Raw genomic sequence first — 25,155 nt, 5'->3', positions numbered from 1 at the left:
TCAAACCCCCTGCAATGAGCAGGGGCACTTCCAACAAGACCAGATTGCTCAGAAGCCCATCCAACCTGACCCTGAATGTTTACAGGGCTGGGGCATCCACCACCTCTCTGGGAAATGTGTGCCAGTGCCTCACCACCCTCATTGAGCCCAGTAGAAGATGCAGTATTTTCCCATCACTCACATGCAAATACAGGGGCGTTTTTGTTTTCTCCCCAACTCATATATGACATCCAAATACAGCATTCTCTTGCCTAGGCCTCTCTCACTCATCCTTCTTTCCCACCTCTCCCCTACCTTTTCCGTGATCCTGGTGGTGTGTCTCACATCTGAAGCCAAACTCCTCTCAGGTCAATGATTTCCTGCCATATTTCATGTCTTCTTTTTAAAAATAGAGGAACGTCCTCCCAAGTGGCATTGAGCAAAACGTGGTAAAGAATATATAGGGGTTATCCACTTGATACCAAGAGGATTTCCTGCTTCTTTCTTCTTGTCGTCGTTGGATCATGCTTCAGTCTGGTGCTGACTTCTCAAGCCATACAATACAAGCACATCAACATACTGATAATATTTGCATTTGCTTATGGGTGACTCCGTTTTGCAAGATGACAGAAGGCAATACAAGCTGCGGTTCAGCATTATTTTGCTAAAGGCTGGAAATAATGGGGTTGGGGTATCTCCCACATGGTCAAAACACCCCACTCTTTACAACACGTTCAAGGTTACAACTGAAAAATTTTAAGGGGGACTAAAAGGTATCCACCCATTCTTCGAAGCACATTTGAAGCTCCCAGTCATAATTATTTACGAAGCAGTTTCTGAAGCCTTTTTTTGTAAAAAGTCTTCCTATGAAAAATTCATTTATACGGCACAAACTGTGTCTATAAATAATAGACATTCCAGCTCACCTGCCTCTTTACATTTCTATAGGCAATGCAAGCTCTGCTTATAACAAAATAGAGCAAATTAACACTGCTGCGTTATCAGCACACATCCCCGGTCTGGCACAATTTGCCGGATGGTCCCGTTTGCCTGATAATTCATTGTTTCTATAGCAATCCTGACAAGAAGAGTTTCCCATTGTGCTCAAGGAAAAGGGCACTCCCAGGACCACAGTAGCTTTATTAGCTCAAAATACCTTACAAATAGAGTCTGGTTATCAAAATTGATTTCCAAAAGTCACCGTTATTTCAAGCTTTGCTGTTAACGTGCCCAGGACAAGATGTTCGGTAGCTCACAGGGGACCAGCCCATTTGCTTACAAGCTCATACTGTGTTGATTTGTAGGAACTGCACCAGTCAGATCCTTCCAGGTCGTTGTTCCCATGTTAAATAGTTCTATTAATTCTAAATTTTCCATGTAGCTGTAGGAGTTGTGAAGCTGCCGAGGTGAGTGGAAGCACTCAGTACCTTAGCAAATTGCACCGAAGAGGATTTAGAACCCAACTTGTTATAAACTTATTGAAGTCACCTGTCCTCATCCAAGTGGCAAAAGCGGAAGCAATGGGGCTGAGGTGGTATCTGGGGGTCTGGGCACTGCTTGGCAGGTGGCTCCCATGGGGGTGCTTTTCCATGCAGGACACCTCCTCCTGCCTTCCCCGGAGCCAGAGCCCACCGGGGACCATGGCACTGAAGCTGAGCAGGATTTCAGCGTGCTGCTGCCAAGCCAAGGGCAAAACTTCCGCTGGCAGGCCAGGAGCAGGCAGGAGGCCAGCGGGTCGCCTTGTCTGCAGGCAGCCATGCAAATCTCCGCCCAAGTTTTCCCTTTTTTGCCCTTTTTTTTTTTCCTGGAATCCAGCCATTTGCAAGGTGAATGTTCTCTTCTTGCACTACTTTTGTTTTTATTTTTTTTTAAAAGCATGCACTAGAAAAAAAAATTTCAGCAAGTACTAGGTACTATATAAATCTTGTTATTTAGATTTTAAATAGATTTTCGCATTTATTTTTAACCTCTGTTACTGCTTTTCTGGATATTTGGCAATCAGGCTACTTCAAATTATTACAAAGGTCTCACCCCCCCTGACAACACTGAACAAGAGAACAGATTTGGCATGAAAAGTCACAGGAATTAATTCTGCTGCTTTTTGGACTTCATTCCATGTGCAGAGGGTCTGGCATGTTCCTCACAAAGATGTCACCTGATAGTTCTTACAACTGAAAAAGGGGAAAGGAAGGTGTAAGAGAAATCACAGCACCTTCACATTTCTCCATGACTTCCCAGCTCATAAAAGTGCTTGTAGAAGGGAATATAAGGATTTGTTTCATTTAATTTTTCTCCCTCCAGTTTTTTTCTCCCTATCATGCCTAGTGTAGAAATTTTTCTCAGTAAATTGAGATAAAAATAAAAGGCGCTAGCAGTTTGTTTTATCTTGATAGACTGAAATTGATCCAAATTCAGAAATTGTCCCTTTTTCAGGTAAAAATAGCAATGCCATTGGAAGATCACCCATGGAAAGATCACCCATGGAAAAAAAACAACTGCCCCCGACACCCCATCCTGATTTGGTGTAACTCGCATACAAAGGGGAAAGCTCTTGTTTTTTCAACCCACAAGCATTCCAGTTCTCCCACATCACCTTCTTAAATTCCTAGCCACGGAATGGTTTGGGTTGGAAGGGACCTGAAAGCCCATCTGATCCCAACCCCATGGACACGGACACCTTCCACCAGATCAGGTTGCCCAAAGCCCTGCCCAGCCTGACCTGCTTTGACCACACAAAAGGTGACTTGAATCCAGATCTTGTCCCATTATCCATGGCACAACCCCTTGACTACTTACTGGCTTCAGCACAATTTTCTGAGCTTTCCCCATTTGAGTGGTTTCCCTCTTCTGCCATGAAAATCTGCCACAAATTCCATCCATCCTTATGAACAGGAATGGTTGCAAGCTTCCCTCCTAAGGTTTAAATTAAGACTTAATGAAGACTCAGAATTTAAGATTAAATGTTCAGCCCCTGGCTAATTATGTTTGTACGGTTCAATTGCCTTGGCAAGCATTTGAGATAAAAAACAAAACAAGCCCCAAACAATATTTACACATTCTAGAACACAGCAAATCCTTTCTTGAAAAAGCACAAGAAATCCCTGTAGAGCTCTGGTATACTTTCAGCCAGCCTCCTGTCCAATTTCCTGGGGAAAAAGAAACAAAAACAAAATGCAAGTTCACGACCTTGTGATTTAAAAAAGTGAAATATCTTAAATATTTGTACTTGTCTGTTCTGGCTGCTCAGTGTGCATTATAGCTACATGTGTAATTAGTTTCTATTCCACACCTCTGCATGGGTGAAGATCTGAAGTACAGATCCCCTTTGTAGCTATTATACATCACTTTTCAAGAATTGCATTTAAAGTATTACATTAAGCTGCTGTTTACCTTCCGCTTAGGTCTTTCATTACAATTCCAGCCATTGGTTGGATCAAATTTTCATTTCTATAATATTTTTTGCTCCCTGTAGCAATGCCTTGTAAACAGCCTCCTTATGTATGACTATGAATGAGATGGAAAAGCCAGGGAATATCTTGTGGTATGAGGAAAAAATTGCTGTAGTTACTGCCTTATAAAATGCACTTGATAAATTTGAATAATCTGAATTTTTATTGCAACAGTCTTTAAAATAAAGAGGTACAATTTCCTTTTTATTTTTTAAATTTTAAATAATGCACCAAAATCTTAATAAACAATTTAGTCTGAACCACAGGGAGGAATGAAAGGCTCTTCTGTGTATTGACTCACTGGATTATTGAAAACAACTATGTGGCTGCAACTGCTTTGCCTTCCTGATACATCTTTTCCCTCTGTTTTTAATAACGAGATCCCTGTAGAGCTTTGATGAAAAATGAAATTTCCTTCTTTTCCAATGGACAGAAATATTTACGTGGGTTGGAGAAATGTATCTAAAATGACACAGCTCAAGTCTACCAGGCACAGATTTTTACATACACAAGATGTAGAAATCTGTCTGCCCATCTTAGTTCTCATAATTTATCCCCTTGTGTGTTTTTTCCTTCTGTGGATTGGACAATCAATTTTCCCTCCCTTTTTATGAATAAGCCCTTCTCAGAAATGGGACACAAGGCTTTAACTTCTGGGGGAAGCATTGCCACCACTGCCAATGAAAGGGATGTGAGCTGACGGGCTGTTCTGCTCTGGAACATTAAGCAGATTACACTCCCACTGCAAAGTGCCATTGTCAACATTAAACCGAGTTGTTAATAGCCCACTGGCTTTTTTTTTGTTGTTGTTTTCCTTTTCGAGTGTATCTACAGTTAACTGCGAGGATAAAACCCAAACAGCAAAACAGTGCTGAGAAGGGTCTCCCTCCTAAATGGTGGCACCTCTCAGGTAGATGCTCTAAGCTCTCCTCTCTCCATAGGTATGAAGCAGAAGCGTGGCTGTCTTAACCCATCTGCAACACCATTACTGACAGTAGATGATGTTTTAAAAAATGAATGATTTGCTGTGGGATTCAGGGGAGATTGTGCGTTTTGGTACTTCTTGACGTGCTGACAAGCAGGTGAAAAATGTTGCCCTGTAAACATAGTTGTCTCTGTTGATTGAGAGATATCTTATGGAAAGGTATTAGTCACTGTAAACCCCAGGATACCCAACAAAGAGGGATTTCAATAAAAAGAGAGAGCCATTAAACTAGGCCATCCTCTCTTCACAGGCTCAGCTGTAAAGAGATAAGTTACCTATGCACTTCCGTTGATCTCCTTGCTTAACAAAGCCATGAGCACATGGAGCAAGTAGCATTTCAGGTATCACCACGTTCTTTCAATTAACCTGGAAAACCTGTCCAGGGCTAAACCCTCTCCCACTGAAACTCCAGTTTAGCATCACTGACACAGAGAGACAGACAGGTACTGTGCAATTTGGGTTGGATTTTTTTTTTTTTTCACTATGTGGAACAGGTGAACTATTTTCTTCTTCTTAGGTATTTACTAGAGTTATTAAAGATCAAAGCAACCAAGCAACCAGGTAAAACAAGCTGCCTGCCAGCCAATTGAACCACTGTAAAATACAGTGCTGGAAGGGACTTTCTTCAGAACAGCCTCCTGATCTTCACAAGATAATCATGTTAGTCTTCCTAATGACCTCTGTGCTGACCTCTACTGGCAGAACAAGGCTTGGGGAGCCATCAAGGGAAGATGATGGTACAAATGTCCCTGCCTTTGTAAATGAAATATCTCACACAACACAGGGCTGTCAATGGTTGGTCTTTTGGCTCCCACATGTCTCCTCTTTTGGGGGAAGCTGAGGGTGCAAAGGGAACAAGCCTGCAATGCATCCATCAGCTCAAAAGGAGGATTCAGTCCCAGAGGTAATCCTTTTTCTCTAAAAACTTTAACCTAAGGGAGCACAAAGGGAAAAAAATCATCTTGTGTTGGTTCATTCACTTTGCTTAGCCTCACAAGTATCACAGAAAGGGTGGCCCTCAGCAGGCTATGCTTTAGATCAGGAATAACTCCTGTTCCAGCCATTGTTGGGGCTGTTTGGTCCTTCAGGTTTTTGACGTATTGAGGAAAGCCTTGACAATGCAGACAACTGCAGTGAAATAAGAGGCTGGCTCAAACATTAACAACCCACTGATTCTATGTGAGAGAGAGAGATGATCGTACTGTCTGCCTTGGGAAGACCTCTCCTTCCACCCCCCTTGGTAGGCATCCCTTCTGTAAGTGCAAGGGGCAGAGCTGGTCCCTCAAAACTTTCCTTCCCACCCCCCTCCTCCCCCCTCCCCCCGCTCCTATCCTTGTCATACAGAGTAGGAATCAAAACCCCAGTGGCTTTGCTAACATAGCAGAAGAAATATCTATCTCCTTGTTGAGCTGGTGAAAGGAAGGTGGAGTACCTGAAGCTCTGCTTTCCCATCTCCAGATGCCACTTCTACTGATAGGCAAATTTTCACGGAACAAAGATAATAATCTGCAAGCACTCTCTTGTAGTGTGGATTCATCTGTCCAACAGCAGCAGATAAAGTGAAGGCAGCTCACTACCACACTCACGCAGGTGCAATAGTTTGCATCTAGAGAAAGTTTGGGGGTTCGGAAACAAAAGATAATTTGGAACCATGAAAAATGATAAAGCAGTGTAGGGAAAGGGGCAGCTTTGCACTGTGCAAGGCAAAATAACCCGGCACATTTTTACCTGTTTAGATTGCTGTCACCAATGGGGCTTTTTATTCTCTTCAAGCCAGGGAAAACCTGTGGCGTAACCTCTCCTCCTGGCCTTGATAGCCAGAAAGCCACCTCAGCAAGCACGTGGCAGAGGTGGCCGTGATGCTGAGGTTTGGCTGGGAGTCAGCTCAGGAACATGTGGCGTGTTGTGGGGCATCACAGAGATCTTGGCTGCGCCACCTGCCCACCTGTGATTCCAGAGATGTTCAGCTGACAAAGAGTCACCTTCCAGCGCTGGGGTGTTCCATGAACACTGCTGGAAGGTCTGGGAAAGACCTCAAAAGAAAAGAGGAAACGGGAAAAGAAAAAAAAAAAGGGGGGGGGGGGAAGAAAAAAAGAGAATGACAGCAGGGAAAGGAGAGTTTGTTGCAACTAATCCCTGTTGCAAAATACCAAGGCTTGAACACCCCAAAATGTAGCAAAAACGCTGCGGAGCCCGCCGGGGCCGGGTGCCGCCAGCGCTGCCCCGCCAAGGCTGCCGCTCCCGCGGTCCAACACCGCCCCCTCACGGCTCCGCTGCTGCCAAAATCCAGCGTTTGCGGGGCCGCACAGCCAACTCTTGCCAAAAATCACGGGGTTCCCCCCCGCTACAGCTCTGACATCGCTGGGGGTGCACCCTGTTTTCCACGGGGGCAGAGCGCTGCAGGGATCCAGCCACCCGCACCCTTCAGTCGCTGTCCGGCTGGAACTGGGATAGATAGGTGGGTTGGATTCCTGCCCTGCAGCCACTTACCACTGACGCACGGGGACATGGAATCAGAGGGGGAGCTGATTACCCAGCCCTGGCTACACCCTGCGTCCACGCTGAGCTGAGTGATGCCACCTTCACACCAGGTTTACACTCACATGAAAATCCCAGAAGAGCACATCACCACATCAACTGCTGATGACACCTTGCATTCTCCTTGTTTCAACTTCATCACACAAACTGGAAAGAGATGGTTTTCCTTCCTAATATGGAAAAATTTCCATTGGTAACATCGAGTCAGCTCTAAGCCTAGGTAAGTTGCTCAGAGCAGGTGTTCTTGATAGATGGCAAGGCAGCAGGTTTGCTGCTGCAGACACTTGGAAAAGCTGAGCTGGGTGCTGCCCCAGGACCCTTGAGGATGGCTCAGTGTGTGTAGGCAGTAGACACAGCTGGGATGGAGGGAAATAAAGAAGAATGGTCTCCCTGTCCCTTCAGCTTGGCACTAAGAACGGGTAAGAGGTCCCCAGGGCATTTCTCATCCCTCCTTCCCCCACACCCCACACTGACCACAGGGTCCAAACCCTACTTTGGCTGTGCCACAGAGGGTGGGAGGGTTGCTCTTCTGTTCAGCTCATGCACATAACTCTGGCCCAGGCATATCAACTGTGCCTGTACCAAATGGGGCGTTTTCAGTTTACAGATGCTGGACATCAGCCTCTTGCATCCCCTGCAGGAAGCTGTGCCCGCCGAGGTCCAGTCCTGCAGCTCTCCCCTGAATAAGCAGTTCTTGAATTCACACACCCTGGGCACCTCAAACATTTTTATCCGCCCTCCCTCCCCACCCCCCCGCCAAAAAAAAAGCAAGATGCTACTAATGCTACTAAAAATGGACCATGCATCCACTTCTGTTGCAGAGCTCATGCTCCTGAGCTGGAAATACAACTGGCAGGTACAAATGTGAGCTACACTTGTGTTCTGACAGCCTAACAGTAACCCAGAAAGTTTCAGTCTATCCACTCAAGTTTTCTCCTGATCTGCATCTCACTGAACAACTTTGACCCTCAACATTTACCTTCCTCTCGCTGACTTGTGGCCTCCAGCCCTGTTCCTTTTTTCCTCAGCTGCCATCACTGTCCTGCTCCTCAGTGGTTCTGACTGGATGGTGCTTAAACCATGACTCAACTGAGCATCAGCAGTGGGCTGAGGACCAAGGCCTGGCAAAGCAGGAAAAATTACCAGCACGTGTTTGCTAAGAGATCAAGATCTCCAGGCCTTACCCTGGTAAGAAAAATAAATGGCAAGTGAAGAAGTCAAAAGAGGATGCTGCACTGCTCAGGGTTTTGTTCAGTATTAGCTGCAATGCTACTGTGTGATGTGCTGGCAGTGGCAAGTAAATAGATTATGGACTAAACTTTGTAAAACAAATAGCCTGTTACTGAATATATACTTCTCAAATTAATCACTGACACAAGCTAATGACGTAGTCTCAGGCCAAGAGGCTTGAAATGGTTTTACATAGGCAACCAGTCTTGATCTCTGCTGGCTGCAGAGTCCTTCCGCTCTTGCTTCTTCCAACAAAACCTATTTTGAAGGTGCAATTATTCAGTGGCTGGGGTTAACTCAATGCTCTGAAGGATGAAGGTAAGGTAATCCACTATATTCTTCTTGGTATTTATTTTGCATGCTCTGGGATTACAATTACAAGATAAAATATTATTGCAGGAGGCCGATATTTAACAAGGTATCAGCCAAAGGGACAGGACTTTAAATACATGGGGATACTATGCTGAGAGTGGGACTGTTGGGGAGGCCCAGATAAGATGCCAGGTTTATAGTAGTTGATTTCATGATCTCTGCCAAAATGTGCCACATCCCTGGCTGTCAATGTCATTCCCACCACCACAGGGTTTTCCCCTCTCCCACAGGCTGGAAAGAAACTGGCCCTTGTCTTCTTCCTCACTCTGTCCTCCCCACCAGGGTCTGATCCAGAGCCCACAGGTCCTGCTAATGAGAGCACTCACAGTGGGAATATGGACACTACCTACAGCCTGGGATGCAGCTAGCCTGGGATGAGCCTGTGCATGCTTACTGCAGAGGACTTGTTTTCAGGCAGCAAATTCCCTTTTGTCATCAAGAATGGAGGTTTGAAGAGCAGCACCCCAAAGGATGGTTTGTCTCTTTGGTGTGACACGTAGGTACTGCAGCCCCCCGAAATAAGCCCCCATTCATCAGTCACACTGCCCCAAATCATCCTTCAGCCTGAATTCACGTGCCTGCCCCACTGCTTACCTTCGGAGTTTGATACTGCCCTTGGCCTCCTGCACAAACATGGCCAGGAAAGGTTCCTGTCTCACGGCTCTGAGACTAATTACACGGAGATGAGGGGCGGGTGGTTCAGGACACAGTGCCAGGTTCCACAGGGACTGGCAGAACAAATGTCAGCACAGAGCCATAAGGCCAGCATGGAAATCATGGTATTCATAGGGGCAGGAGAAAGTCTACACGTGAAATATCTGCACTCATCTGTCCCTCTATGTAGCATTGAATCAGACCTAAAGAAAAAAAGATAAAATTGCTAGTTTTGGTGAAAACTTCAGATCTCCAAAATAGCTTCGGGTCAGGGGAGGGGGATTTTGCAAATTGTAGTAATTTTCAGCAAAGACCTTGCCCCAGTCCTACCTGGTGTGCCCTTGCCTTGCCCTGGAAACAGGGCTCCCATCTGCATGGCAGCAGGAATGCAGCATGGGGGAGATGGCAATGCTGGACTTTCCCACTAGCAGGGAAATTCACCGCTCTCCTGGGAGATTTCCCATGGGGAAAGGAAGGGTTAGAAATGCTTTAGAAGTACAAAAGGCATTATAGTGTCCAATCCCTGTCTTTAATGTAAGTGGCTCTTCAATTTATACTCATCACCTACTCTTTGTAAAATTCTTGGCATTCCCTGTGTTTCCTTTTTCTCTAGCTCCAGTTAAAGGCCATAAAAAGTTCAGAGGCATTTCTAACCCTAGAGATACCAGACCATGCTGTCTCAGTGACACCAATCAAGTGCTGTGCTCCAAGGTTTCCTCAGCAGTACCCTCCTGGCAGACAAATCTCAGTCTTCAGTTAACCCAGAGAAAGGTCAGCCAAGCCATCAAACGTTTCAAAGCACAATTAAAACCCCAAATGAGCGAAGTTAAAGTTTAATGATGAAACTTCACTGCCAGTTGATGCTCAGTGATTACAAGGGTCACTTGAAATACCATCAGCAAAACCACCACGTGTGTCAGGAACCTGTCCCTGCTGATGCGCATTAGTGAATTTTTTGGCAAGGCAAATAGCCTTGCTGTAATATGATTGCTGCCACTTCAAAAAAAAATTAAAAATTTAAAAATTTTTAAAAAGCAATTCAAGCTGTAGGTGACAGAGGTAGAAGCTGCTTAGAGTCTGAAAAGCTGAGGAATTTAAAGGTGATGTGTTTGAATTATCTTAAAAGAATTCAGAATAAGTGTGGTTCACCACAAAAAGTCAGAAATTAACTCTCCATCCCAAGAATATAGCATTTAAAGATAAATCAAAGGCCCAAAGGGACAAAAAAGGTCACAACATAGTCTTATTCAAAAATACCAAATAATTTCTTTCATTAAAAAGCTGACATTTTATACATAAAATCCTATTTCCCTATGTTATGAAATTTTTGCAACATCCTATACTTAAGGTTAAAACAAAAGGAAGCATAAAGTCAAAACTAAATTACAGAAAGTTCAAGCCAAGCTTTTCAACATCAGAATGAACAGGTAACAAATAAAAATTTGCATCTGATCTGTAGATTACATCTACATTCCTTCATTGTGTTGGATTTGAACAAAGCCCATATTTTCCAACAGCAAAACATTTCCTGGGAACCTCTTCACTGCCATCCTACTCATGCCTGGCTAGGCTTTATTCCAGAAGAATGTCACTGAACACTGTGGTATGAGGAAGGGTGGAAAAGCAAAGAATGAAGGGAGACTTTAAACTAAGGACTATCAGTTTGAAAGAGGAAGGGCAAAACCCAACTTCAGGCTTTTCATGTCCTGTCTAAAGAAATGGCATAAGGGAAATCACCAGCAGCCATATCAAAAAATTCACTAAAGAGCCAACAGTGAAGCCAAAAGGAAATCTGAGCTTTGCTAACACTGTTCCTATTGATGGGAAATGGGTAAAATGCCACTGCAGACAATTGAGTTTTGCCCCTTTTTAGTGAGACAAAAATCTGTCTAATTTATTTCACATTCTCACATATGTATTTAAAAAATTATAATTCTCAGCTCAAATGCCTCCTTGATATATTAGCTATCTACTTTCATTATATTCATCTTCATTTTTGGTGCAGGATATGAATGTGTAATCTAAGTCATAACAAAGGTTTCTCTGTGGTAGTAAGAGGTGTCATTATCAAACATTACATGGCAGTTCATAATGCCAGTGGAATAATTTTGCATCAATGTTACAACGAAATTCTTGATAGAGAAAGATGTTATGGGAAGTAATTACTTCTCTCCCCCCACTAGCTGTTAAACTTTAATAACTCAGATAAGATTTCAGGTTTCCTAAAAGACAGGCTGGCATAGAACTTCATTCTGTAATTCCTATATTTTAGTAGCCAGAATAAAACAAAAGTATCTAGAACATACTCTTTCATTTAGACAACAAGACATGCAAAATAAATACAAAATGGGTTATTCATGGTAGATTGAAAGAAATCCTGAGTTTAGATCCGAGATACCAAATCTCATCAGCCCATCTGCTGGCTAATCCCATAAATATAGTTATTTAGACTAGAAACTGCAAATGACAGATAACAGCAGAGAGAGGAAGATAAATCTAGGAGATACTTAATGGATTATATAAAAATGAGCAAGAAACGCCCTATAATTATTCCACACTGTTGAGCTGGTTTCTTAGCTGATTTAAAGGCTTAACTACCTCCTCTGGAGAAATAAGCAGAGCCAACTATTAGTACATATACATGTTTTAATAGCCCACTCACTGTGACTCCCATCCTGTGCTATGGGCTTGCATTTCTGCTTCTCCTGTCCCATCAGCACAATATGGCAGGAGCAAAGTGAAGAATCTCTGTAGTGTTGCATCCATAAAGTCTGATAAACCTTTTTTTTTAGGAAAGCATCTACCCCAAACCAACTTGGTTTCATTCATTTTTGTACCTGAAAACACCAGTCACCTGTAGAAATAACACGTGAGTTAATATTTGCCTCGCTGGTTTCTGCACATGGAAATTCCTGACAAATATTTTTTGTTTGGAGTTGATTTTGGTTTTTTTCTTTGTTTAAAGACATTTAAGTTGGTACATTATCAGTCTGAATGCAAATTTCAAATGCTTTCTTTGTGATCTGGGGTTCTTGCAGGGGCAGAATAATGTGTTTTTAACTAGTCCAGTCACTAAAGCCTGACCAACAGAAATGAGCCCTGCATTTTTGCTTCCCATTGGTGGCCTTAGCTGGGCATGTGTGCACTATTCATCTTGCAGAATGACTGAAAAAAAGCTTTGATTAAGCATTAAAAAAAAGGGGACTGGGGTTAAGGGCATGAGAGGGCAGTGGTAGCAAAGCAAGCCAGAGCTTTCTTCCATTATTTTCATAATTGCCTAGAAATTACTACCACAAATAATAATAATTTTAAATGCCAGTTAAAAATCAGTAGGCAGCCCTGGCTTAAGAAGACAGCAAAAAGAAGTGTAATAAATGAGAAAGTAAGAAGTTTTAAAAATCCACTTGGCAAGAATAGTGTTTTAGGCAGACTTTGCACAGACTTCATTCCTTGTAGTGGGGAAAAAAATGATCAAGTCTAGGGGGATAACCATGTTTAAAGGTTTGTTTTGTTGTGGGTTTGGGGTTTTTGGTTGGGTTTTTGTTTAGTTGGTTGGGGTTTTTTGTGTTGAAGGGCAGCCTAAAGAATGAAGCCAGAGAGAGGAGTCCTATTGCCAGGAATTGCTAATTCCTTTTAAGTTTTTGTCCTTGGGCACTGTGGGTCTTTGAGATTCTTTGAAAGCATTTTCTGAAAGTCATCATTAAAATAGAACATCATAAACAGAAGGAAATAAATAATTCTAAGGACCCCTATAATAATAAAGGCATAAAATGTTAATTAACTTATTCTGCAGCTCTGCTGACAGCAGGAGTCCATCAGCTGGAAATTGAGAAAGGGAAACCTCTGATGGCTCACCAGGGATCTGTAGGCTCCCTCTGGACCACCAGCATGAGACTGCTACAAAAAAGACAAAAGGTGCTCCAAAAGGGATCAGGAGACCTTTTTTCAGAGGAGATAGGTAAGTATTGAAGGCCATGGTGAGATAGTTCACTTGAAGGAGTTGCTTCTGTCAGATGGTGTTTAGCTCAACTTCTCCTTCTGTCTCCTGGAGAAAGGTGTGATTAGCAATGGCACAAGAGCATGTCAATCTAGATGGCCCCAAATACGTCACGTCCATTTTAATATAATACCCATAATATACTGTAGTCCATAATATTATTGAGCAGTTAAACCCAGCTCAGGAGGCCCAAAGCTGGAGTCTCGGAGCACGTTTGGCTGCTTTGTTCTAGGCACTAGATGTCAGTGTTTTACCTACACTTACAGAGATTTCCAGTCACTGGGAATGCAGAGGTTACAATAAATAAACAAATAAATAAATAAACAATGTAAAGCACCTGCAGTACCAAAGCCCCATCTAACCAGCAGCAAACCTCTCCTTCTCTCAGATGCCCAAGAGGAAGTCAAACTTTCCCTTTTCCCCTTCTCCCTGTTTATTCCCAGAAACATTAGTTTAAAGAAGAGCTGAGTCAAACACGTGCAGGGTACCAAAAGTACCTGCCAATATTATCAATAGTGTTGAGATAATATAGTATAGTATAGTATAATATAATATAATATAATATAATATAATATAATATTATTCCTGTGTTTGCTAAGAGTTGCTAACAGACCTGGCCAAGAAGTTTTAATATACAGAAGGAAACATGCCCATTTCTTTGAAACCTTGCTTTTTCTACACATAACATTCATGAGGGTTTTTACCTGAAAAAGAAATTGGAAAAATGGGGTTTTTAGCTATTAGAAAAAGCTTTATAATTTTGTCAGAAACAATTTTACTGAGCTCTTAAACTGCTTTTAAGTTCAGGTAACAAAATGGGTTCAAACACATTTACAACATGAACTAACGGTGGTATCTTCAACATTTGGTTCATCTCATCTTTTCTTTAGGTTTGAATTAAAGAAATCAAAAATTTCTCAAATCAATCTATTAAGAAAAATTGTACCCAGGGTTATTTTATTCCATTGCCATCTCAGTATCACATTAACATTATGTTACATAGTTTAAAATGCATTCCTACCCCTACTCCTTGTGCACACACAGTTTGTGTGTGCAAAGCATTTCTAAAAAAAGAATCATTTACATTAACACAAACACAGTTTGAATTAGCCCATGCAAACTCCTGAGATAGCAATAACTGAAAGAATTAGGAGTTCCCCTTGCCTTCCAGGTGGTCCTGTCTCTGATGTATCACTTTTCTGCTTCTCTCCCCAAAACCTCTTCGCTCCCATTCTTTCCCCAGCACAGGGCTGAAGGAGAGCATCCTCTCAACTCCCTCTTTGACCTCCACAGGCACTCACTGCTGGACAACAGCATGTTTTCTTTGCCCTTCAGAGCACTCATACCTCAGAAAAAGTGAAGCAACTGAAACAACCAACAAATATAGTGAAAGATGAACACCATCTGCAAACTTTAAAGGTAGTTTTTGTGTTCTCTTTTGTCCATCAGTTTATGTATATGCTCTATCTCACTTTGCATGTGTTCATTGAATGAGAAATTGTGCTCCACAAAATAAGTAAATCCCCCTTCTTTTTTTCCTCCAGCCTACCTATGCATTACAGTCAATAAGGAATTCCAAGTATGAGGCGGTAGCTGTACTCAACAGCACCCTATTGGCCTTGAGGGAAAGGTAGGGGGTGCCTTTGCTAGAGAAAGGTCAGTATTAATCTTGTTATGTCGCTGTCCATAAATAAAGCATTGCAAAGGTCGCACGGATTCCAAGCAAGTCTGGAAAACTAGAAAACTTTACTAAAAGGAAGGGAATACACTCATATTTGAAATAAAATCTAAGGCTAAGCTGCCCTCTAGAAGAATAAACCAAGGACCTTTGCACTTCAAATAATAACGCAGCCAAATACAATGCTACATTTATGTCTTATTTTTAGACAAAGTCTGGGCAAAATGAAACAAAAAAATACAATTTTCTGGTCTATTTCCTGAAATAAAAAAAAAAAAAACCAAACCAAAATGAAACTATCAGTGACCATCTAATGATCCATCCTATCCCAAATGCTGAGAAGTCATTAGTGTCGCTTCAGCCTGAAGAATCCATGTGTTAAATCAGTGTGGTATGAACAAGTCAAAGCAAATCTAATCACCGTAGGCTACATTACATCCCAATATGTGCTGAGGAAGATTGGCATCTGGTACTCACAATTAGCAGGGAGATTTTCAGGGAGGAAAGCATCTGTCAGGCAGACCCAGGACCAACAGGATGGAGCACAAGCAAGGAAACAGGAATTTCCTCCTTTTTTAATGTGAAGCACAACTTTTTATTTTAAAACCTTTTCACACATTGAAGTGCTCTCCAGAGAGAGATGGAAAGCATAGTGGATCATAGCTTTCAGAGCCCAGTGTCCCACTGTCACAGCAGGTGACTGGAGATCTCTCCCAGATGTCTTTTGTTCTGCTACATTAACAATGGCTCAGAGGGTCACTGTTAATATAGGTTGGAAGGAAAGGTAATACAAATTGACATTTCAACTGTTGATTGGCTGGAAGCAACAAATCAAACAATCAACCATAAATCAACTTTATAGCACAGGACAAAACATCAATTTGTTGTGGTGAAATCCAGTCTCTGTTGAAAAGCCAAGTCAGCTTACTGGGAGAGAAAGGAGAGCCAGCAGACAGACACCTCGAGAGTTTAACAATCCACAGCAAGTTTATTTTTAAACTGTGCCGGGAGCACTTGTCAGCACTGGGTGTGTGGTTTGCCATGGCCACAGCTCCTGATGACATCAAAAAACACCCCATCAGAACAAAGAGGTGCCAAAGGAAAACTGTGACTGTGGCAGCCTTTCACGCTCCAAAGCGGAAGCACCCAAACCTGTCAAGCCTTGTGAATGAGACATCAGCCATGAACCTTTGGTTTGCAGCTGCTGCTACCAGGCAGAGTAGAACAGATCTGTGTACTGCAGGCTGTTCACTCCTCATACTTTTCCTTATAGTCAGGCTAGTTGGGACAGGATACAACTGATCAAGAGCCCTCAGATATCCCACCGTTGTCTAAAGACACTGTTCATAAAAAAGTCTCCTTGTTTGGAGACCACAAAAGCATAGAAGAAATATGAGCTGCCAAGGCCTTCCTATCAGAGGCAGACAGAAATCAGTCACAGGTAGATCAGTCCCAGGGTTTCACTCCCTCCTTTTTTAAAGTGTTGTTCATGATTCAACTACAGTCTCCAACAAATAGAAAGTATTTGCCTTCTTGCCTGGTCCCCAAGAAACCAGTGACAGAAAAATTACTGAGACTCACAGGGCTGGTTCTCAATCACTTCCTATAAAGTCATTAACAGGTATAAATACAGCCAACTGGCACATATTTGCTAGTGGTTTATGTTTATATTTTAGCTTTAAAGTTTATTCCCCTTTCTATCACATTCAACAGCATCGCTCTTTGTGGCAGAACTTCAGAAAAGGGTCACTTGCCACTGAGCCACGCCTACATAACACTGGATGAGCAGCCAGTTTTTCATCTGCACAGTAGCAAAAGAAGTAAATCTTCCTGTCATTAAACCTCTCTGCTGAAGAGCCTCCCACCAATGACACAGAGAAGGCAGCAGAGGTAAAGGATGCTGAGTCAGGAATACTGGTGTGGGCTTAAAATGGGGTGGGAATAGGACAGTTTACAAGTCTGAGGTAAAAGTCAGTATTTTGAAAGTTTTTTATTTGCTTTATATTCAGTGACAAAATGACTGCAAGAGTCTGAGATTCTGCTACTCTTTGGACTCGGGGAATTTCTGTTCACTCTTTTATCACACACCCTACTAGCAGACCTTCAAACATTCATGTGATCATGTAAATTTTAAGACTTCTTGAACATAAACAATTTTATGCTGAAGCGGTTCTGTGTTTGAGCAAATTTTCAACTATTTGAATGGGACAAAATGAGGATGCAGACACAGAGGTCTGTTCAGGATTTGGGGCAATATCCTTGTCCCATGCTCACACTTGTATGCCCAAAGCAGCCCAGGAACCCAGGCCCAAAGCTTCCCTCCCTGGGAAGGATTAAAACCAACTCCTTAGAGCATCGTATTGTCATCCATCAATTTACTACCAACTATCATTTGTCAGCTCTAAGAGAGCCATGAAGTTTCTCATTTCCCACATCACTGGCACTAGCAAATTCAGAAAACAAATTCAGCATGTTCTAGGTTCCCCATCTGGATCTATAACTCTTCTGAGGAACAGTGAGCAGTCTTTGGGGCCTCTTGGTGTCTGGGACAAGCAATTTGCTAACAGTTCTCAGAGCTACACAACAGAGTCCTACAGTGAAGGCAAATGGTTTTGGGTTTCTGACAGGGTTTGTCAGACTATGTTGTGAACTACAATTAACTTTGGAGAAAACACAAAGGATAATTTCATGCCCCGTTAAACTCATAATTTCTCTTCTGCATTTCTGGACTTGGACAACATTGTTCCTATCCCTGCTCAGCCTTCCACAGCCTCACACCCATTACTGTAGAGCAGTTAATTAAATACAAATATTCTTGTCAAAGCGCTGACTAAGGTGTGTCAAATCCTGTCCCCTCAGATGCTATAAAGGGACCATTAAGTTATCTAAATAGTTCCAGAAAGTGTTGCAACACACCACAAATCACAGCAGTGTGAACAGGCACTCACAGTGCTCGTATCCACAAGTTCCCAGTCCTCCTGGAAGCCTCACTGGGGTGTCTCTGTAAAAGCTGGTTTGGGCTCGGTCCCCTCAACAGCATCAAGCCACGCCACACCATTTCTGCCCACCTATGAGGCTGACAAGAAACAGAAGAGAAGTCTGTATCCCCATAGCATAAGAAAGATCTTGTACAAGGTAGGGAGATGTTTCCTCTTCCACAGCTGCACCTTCTGAGCAGGCTTCCAGGAAAAGCCAGGCCCGTATCAGCTCATCCACTTCTGCTGAAGGGCCCCTATGGGAGGGCAAAAATTCAAGAGCTGAAGGACAGACATTTCAGAGGATCATATACAAAAAAAGACAGAAAGCCTTAGGTCACAGCCAAGGAAAGGTCCCCAACTCACACAGACATCTAAGAATAAACCACCCCACCTGTTCCTTTTATCCACACATAACATTTCCCATCAGGTAATTTTCAAATCACTTTCACCTGCAACCAGCTCTCAGTCAGGAGTCCTGGCCTTCCCTCTTCTCCTTCCAGAGGTCTCACGTCATCTTAGGATCACAGGATCATTTAGATTGGCAGAGACCCTTGGGATCGTTGAGTCCAGCACTGCCAGGTCCACCACTAAACCATGTCTCCAAGTGCCACATCCACACATCTTGTTGCATGGCAGGTCAGTAAGGACCATGTGAAGCCTCCTGAAGCACCACTGGGTTCCTTGTTTCACCCTGGGGAGAATGACACTTCAGGAGATTTAATGGGGAACAGAAAGTACCTCTGGTAGTGTAAAAAAAAACGCTATTAAAAGAGAAGGCTAAAAGAAGAAACCCTTGAGAATGTCATTCGCTGAGATTGCAGTGATGAATGGCAAACCCAGCTTCTTCAGCATGAGAGATTTCAGTGAGAAGGCTGTGAGCCCTGCTTTGGGCTCCCAGAAACTCTCCAGCAGTTCTGCGAGGGGCTCAGGAACACTCCTGGTGGGAGGATGTGATGTTTTCCAAATACCTGGAAGGGAAGGCAGCTGTCACCCATTTAAATCATATAAACAGCTCTTAGCCTCCTTAGTGGGGAGACAGGGGTGCCTCTCCAGCAGGTGACTGCACCTGAGAAACTTCTCAATACTTACAGGGAAATGCCACAGAAAATTTAGGGTCTCATTCCCAGGAAAATTAACCCATACTTTCTGTTTGCCAGAAAAATGCCCAGTGAATGGGGTTTTCCATAAACTTTGTGCATTGCTACTGAGTCAGTGACTGCCAGGAAATTTTACCAGCCTTTGCTCCTGAGCACATATTTGAACCCAAAATTAGCCCCAAATCTCCTCTTGTCCCACTTTGCACTCAGCTCTCTTGGAAAGCAGGAGTAAGATTTCTGAAGTGAGTTTGCAGTTTCTCCCACAGTTGCCCCTTTCACTTTATATGAACACCTTAAAGCATGTTTCTGAGCATGTTTATAAGAACAAACACCATATGTCCTGAGAGCAAAGCCAATTCCTAGGATTTTCTATTTGATAATGATGGCTGCAGCTCCCCTGGCTAAAGGCACATGCTGGTTTTTTTGCTACTTCATGCCAGCCTTGATCTTCTTTTACCCCTCGTGTAGAGGGGGCATGTTAAGTGTGTGTTCACAGGCTTGGGAACCACATCATGGTGCTTTCTCCTGCCACTCATCATTGAGCTGGTTTTTAGTTGAAAATATTAATCTAAAAAGTACATCCTCACTGTAGTCATGTATTTTCACACCTGAATAGCAACTATCACTTCTGAAAGTTGTTTCAAGTCTCCATTTCCAGGGGTGATTTTCTAGTTCTTCCAGGCTGTCTTTCCCTCCCTCCTGGAGCTACACGTGTAAGCTTGCCTGTCTCATCTCCTTGGGTTCAACCAGAATTTTATGTCCAAACCCTGACAGTCAAATTGAAAACCTTGTGTCCTCTTCCCACTCCCAAAGTCAACATGGCACATGAAACCTCACAGAAGAAGCAACTGGGAATATAATTCTCCTTTCAGAGTCCCTCCCTCCACCTGAAATGGATAACCTATCTTGTCAGAATTTGAGAACAAATACTTTTCCCTCCAAGAGTGTGGACAGTCTTTGTAGGTAACATATGGACCTGCTGGCAGGCAACCATATAAATGACTATTATAGCAGCATCCCATACATCCCTTGTAATAGAGGCTCTCAAAAAGGCTTTGTTTTTTACATCATTTCACTCCATCTGACATTAGAGTCATTCCTGGTGCTATTTTTAGTGAACTAATCTGTGTTTGGAGGCAATTTCCCCCCTCAAATATTTCAGGGTGTTTGATAACCAACACAGTCCCCACAAGCTGATCATTTGTCATCCTTCACCAGAGAAGGTCACTTATGACCATTTTAGCACTTCCCAGTACTTAACTCTCATGAAGAAATGATGGTCCTTATTGAAGTTCAGTAAATAGGTTGGCATTAAGTTTCCAAGACAAATTACTCCAGACTATTGGTTTCATATTAGATCACAGGAAAGAAATGACACCTAGTTGGACTTAGGGGCATGCTGAGGTGCCAAGGAGCAGAATAAGCCTATGAGAAACCAGGTTCTCCTGGATCCATGGCAGATAGAGCCCTCGAGTTCATCTGCTAGGGTCTTTGTCACACCACTAGGAATCATACCCTGGAATATGTTCTGTTTCTTCTAAGCACTACAGCTAACAAGAACAGACTGATTCAGGAATTCAGCATTACCTGGTTTATAGCAAGGAAATGGGGCATGGCTGGATTGGGTCCATGTTTGTACCCCCAGCCAAAGCATGCCACACTCTTAGAGGAGAATTTCTTGCTTCACATCACTTGGTTGTCAAAGAGCATTAGAAAGGTTCCCAAAAATGTTTGCTGTGGCCTCAACAAAGCTCTGTCCCTCAGGATCAGAGCTTCTCTCTTGGGCAACTACGTGGCACTAACTCCCAGGAATGTGATTTCTCATTGCTACCCAGACCTTTAGAGCTACTTTGAGACCTATCTAGTCCTGGAGAGACAAAATCCAGATGGACAATTTGGAAGTATCTGTAGCAAAACTGACACAGAAGGCACAGCTGTTGGGTACCAGTGGGTGTGGATCTGCCTCAGCCCTGATGCGATGGACATGGGATACAGCACATTCTGGCCTGCTCCATGGTGTAGCTCTGCAGTCACAGCTCTGTCATCTGGTCTTAAAAAGCAATCATTTAAACCTCTGCAAAGCTCCTGCCATTGTACTTCAGCCAGTCATAGTAACTGGAAAAAGCTCCTAAATTATAGCTTGGCTGCCTCAGAATGATGGCATAACCCACCTTGATTTACAGCCCTGGAGCAAACTTGAAAGGTTTGATATTCTTGCAGTCCTTCAAACCTCACCATTAGAGTCTCCATCCTATTTATCCTCTGAGTTTGTCTAGCAACTGGAAGAAGTGCTTGGACTATTTCTGAGCATTATTTCATGTGGTGCAAGAGAAATTGGTCCTGTAGCTATAATCAGATTACTTCTTTGCCAAAGACCCTGTGTAAAACCTCTCTGGCACTTGCTGTTCTTCCTAAGAAATGCCCATTTTAGTTCTTTTTGTGCATCCAAAACACGGATCATTTTAAATATCCATGTTTAACTTCTATACTTTTTTTCCCAGGATTTTAATAGGATTTGTCATCATCTGTAAAGCACCATGAAATGTAATATTTTCCCCAGAACAGGGTGTGAAATTTGTCTACCTTATCAGCAGTTTGTGTACAACTTGCTTCTTGGATTAAGTGTTTGACTCACTGAATACCTTCTTCTCACACTAAGTCTATCCAATTGGCATGTTAGGAAATACGTGGTTCTCTTTTCTTTTTCTAATGGTAGTCGTAGCCTCAGAAGGGATATATGGCATTTTATTGTGCATGCATATGTTTATGCCTAATTGCTGGAATTTAAGGAAGAACATTATGTCTAATTCCCTGCCTGAGTGGCTTTATTGCACTTGAGGCACAAGCACACAGCTACAATACCGAGGCATCTAGAAGCCTTGCATACAGCTCAAGATCCTGACGATGTACGAACCAGGGAGAGAAATGATCCCTGCTCAAGGATTTCATGAACAAAGGAAAAATAAGGACAGTGATTGGCACAGACTAGGAGTTCCACATCAGCTTCTGTGACCAGCAATGTCAGAGCACCAGTGACCTGTAAATAGCAGATTTCCCCCACCCAGAAGATCCCCAAACGCAAACTACGGTGTTATTTCTAGGTTTGGGGCTTGTTCTTCTGAAAGAGCAACTTCCAGGAAAAAAAAAGAAAAAAATGAGAAAAAAACAAGAAAAAAAACCCCAACCAAACCCAAAGTGTGTTCTGATGATTGCCCCAGACTATAATTTAGTCTTGTACCTGCAAGTTTCAGGTTTTGTTCAAGTACATAATGGTGTGGTGGAATGCTTCCCAGCAGTCCCCCAAAACATTCTCTGTAATAACAGAGAGATCATTTATTGGAGAGAATGAGCAGATTCTTGCATAAGCTTCTTTTGTATGAGAAGTTTCAAGGATATGAAAGCAGCAATTATTCTCACCCTGGCTAATACAATTAAGAAATTCTGAAGTACTGAGAAAACTGTGGAGCAATTAGACTTTGAACACCACCTAGCTACGAGTTGTCATTTGCCAGTGAGCTACATTTAGATCAAATTAAATCGGAGATGAGGGGAATGATCTGAAAGCAGTCAGAGGCAGTGGGGCAGGGTTTTCACTGCAGTTTGTTACAGAGTTGGATCTGAACTCTGTCAACCATGACCGTGAGTTATAAGCACTTGGCCAGTTTTATAGGACTAATCAGGTATTTTTTGCTAACTAAGGCAGAAAGATTACATTATTTTAGTGATAACTGCAGAACTAATTCTACTCCCAGTCCAAAGTAAAAATGTCTTAGGTAATAGGAAAAGTGCTGCTTAACTTCAATCTCTCATGCTGACTCCAGATTTTGTGAAAGAGGAGGCTGGTTCTAACAAGAGGATCAAAATTTGAACAATTTGCATTTGATACGAGGTAGAAAAAGGCCTTGCAGGATTACTGCAGCTTAAATGTCATCATTAAGAAACAAAGCAGTCCTTGGATAAGTGCTGCATTGACTTTAAGGCAAAGATATGGACTGCAGAAGAGCTCAGGCAAGAACACGTGTCCAGAAAACAGGACCCAGGAGAAGAGAGTGGAAGATCAGACCGGAGGAAGAGGAGACAATATAGAAACCACTGCTGTTGACAGGAAGGAAATTATTTCTTCAAGATGCTTGTGAATAGTGGAAGTATCAAGAGGTTTAAGCTTACAGCAAGAAGAAGATTGATGATGATGATGATGATGACAGTGAGAAACACCATGTGGCTGGGGAGGGTTGAGGAGCCTTCTTTGGATCCATCCCTGGTAGATGTTTGATCTGACAGATTTTGCCTCAGCAGAGAGGGAATGGGTAACCCCTGAGAAGGCCCTGATGATTTCAGCATCCTGTTTCTTGTGAGCATGACACTCTTGAATACTCTGAGAATTTTGTTGTTCCTCCCGACACTGCCCAGAGTAAATCAAACCACTTTCCCCTGAACCCACCGAGCAGGACAGGGCATTACAGGGGGGGCCTAATTGTGGCCTTCCAGGTCCTGAAGAGAACTTCAAGGAAAAATGGGGCAAGACTATCTACAAGAGCCTGTATTGACAGGACAAGGGGGAGTGGGTTCAAATTGAAAAAGAGTACATTTAAATTAGATATTAGGAAAAAATTGTTTACTGTGAGGGCAGCAAGGCACAGGTTGCCCAGTAAAGCTGTGGATGCCTCATCCCTGGAAGTGTCCAAACCCAGGTTGGCCGAGGCTTGGAGCAATTTGGTCTTGTGGAAGGACTTGTCCCTGCCCATGGCAGGGAGGTGGAATGAGATTATGTTTAAGGTCCCTTCCAGTCCAAACCAATCTTTTTTTCCTGTGATTCTGACTGGTCAGATATTAACCGGGTCCTAACAAAGATAGCAGAAGATGACTGCAAGCATCAGGGTTCACAGAAGTAGCAGGTTCATGTTTTATTCCTGCACCCAGACCTCTCCTGGCCTGTTGTGACTCAAATTGGCCCTCATAGAGTCACAGAATTATTTGGGTTGGAAGGGACCTTGAAGACCACCTTGTTCCATCCCCCTGCCATGGGCAGGGACACGTTCCATTAGACCAGATTCCTCCAAGCCCCATCCAACCTTCAGTGACTCCTGCAGCTGGCACTGGGCAGCCCTGCACTCAGCAGCCTGAGGAGATCAAGTCTTTCTCTTCTTACTGTTAAATTTCCCATCACTTACTCCTCTTATCACATAGTCAAGCCTTCTCAGGGGATAAAGCATGGGGATAAAACTCTCACCATGCCTCAAGCCCTTTGAAAAAGAATTTATATCCACAGTGTAAAACAAACAGTGTTTCAAAATCATTTTGAAAAGACAATTCAGTGAAAATCCGGATGAGTCCTGTCTTTCAGTTGGCTTAGTTATACTTGATTGCATTTGCTATAGGCTGGATGCAATTTCAGATTTTGCTGGGGAGGTTCACAAATGCAAAGCTCCCTGTGCAGGGTTGCTCAGCACAGCCCCTGGAAGGATACCCTGTCCAGAGGGGGGAGAGCCCAGCCAGGGGTTGCTCCAGCTGGCTCAGGATAGCTGTCTCTCCACCTGCTCCGAGGTCTACCAGTATGGACAGACAACTTGATCCTGTGCTAACCCCAAGTTTCTTTGACATGGAAACTTCTTTTTGTGCATGGAGAACTCCAAGCATGGGGATATCACTCCATCCAGATCCCCCACCCTGAGAGCTGCTGATGCTGTGCTCCTTTCCCAGCTTCCCTAGGATCTCGGTGGGTTACACAACTTGTGAAGAACATTACTTCATCGTTAGCAAGAGAGACCCAAGAGGTCTGCAAGTTTGTCCTGGATAATCTCCCTCCTTATTAACAGTAGACTGACACAGACATTGATTCACCTGTAGTTAAATGGGTAAACTGTTTCATTTACAGCAAGGGATTTATCTGGGAAAGAAGAAAAATAATTTCATGGCTCGTTGGTTTTCTGTGATCCTATTGCACCAAAGGATGATGCTTCCTTTATATCAGTCAAATAAGAGGTAGGGGGTTAGGAGCTGAGGAGCAGAGAAGGGAATGCTCTTGAACTCCTGCCTAGGGAAAGATGGAGGATCTGGCCCAAGCTTAGTTTCAGTGCTTCCTTTTCCCAGAAATCTGAGGATCTACAGATTATAGTCACCACAGATGACAAGCCTGTAGCATTCAAGCAAAAAAAGGGCCCCTCAAGCACCTCCTCGTTCCTGCTCCCTGAGAGTGAG

At 43.1% G+C, this 25,155-nt stretch overlaps 1 long non-coding RNA gene across 1 annotated transcript; it reads right to left on the bottom strand.

Moving 5' to 3' along the window:
- Positions 1-75: 75 nt before the first annotated feature.
- Positions 76-23,903, bottom strand: LOC116446801. The gene is made up of 4 exons (XR_004241381.1): positions 18,310-23,903; positions 6,142-18,114; positions 5,846-6,019; positions 76-3,125 (listed from the first exon to the last, which is right to left on the bottom strand). It is a non-coding gene; the product is annotated as an uncharacterized LOC116446801 (long non-coding RNA).
- Between the last annotated feature and the right edge of the window lie 1,252 nt (positions 23,904-25,155).

The sequence above is a fragment of the Corvus moneduloides genome, chromosome 7 (genome assembly GCF_009650955.1).
Source record: "Corvus moneduloides isolate bCorMon1 chromosome 7, bCorMon1.pri, whole genome shotgun sequence".
In the NCBI taxonomy this organism is placed as follows: Eukaryota; Metazoa; Chordata; class Aves; order Passeriformes; family Corvidae; genus Corvus; species Corvus moneduloides.
This window is presented reverse-complemented; position numbering and strand designations above follow the sequence as displayed.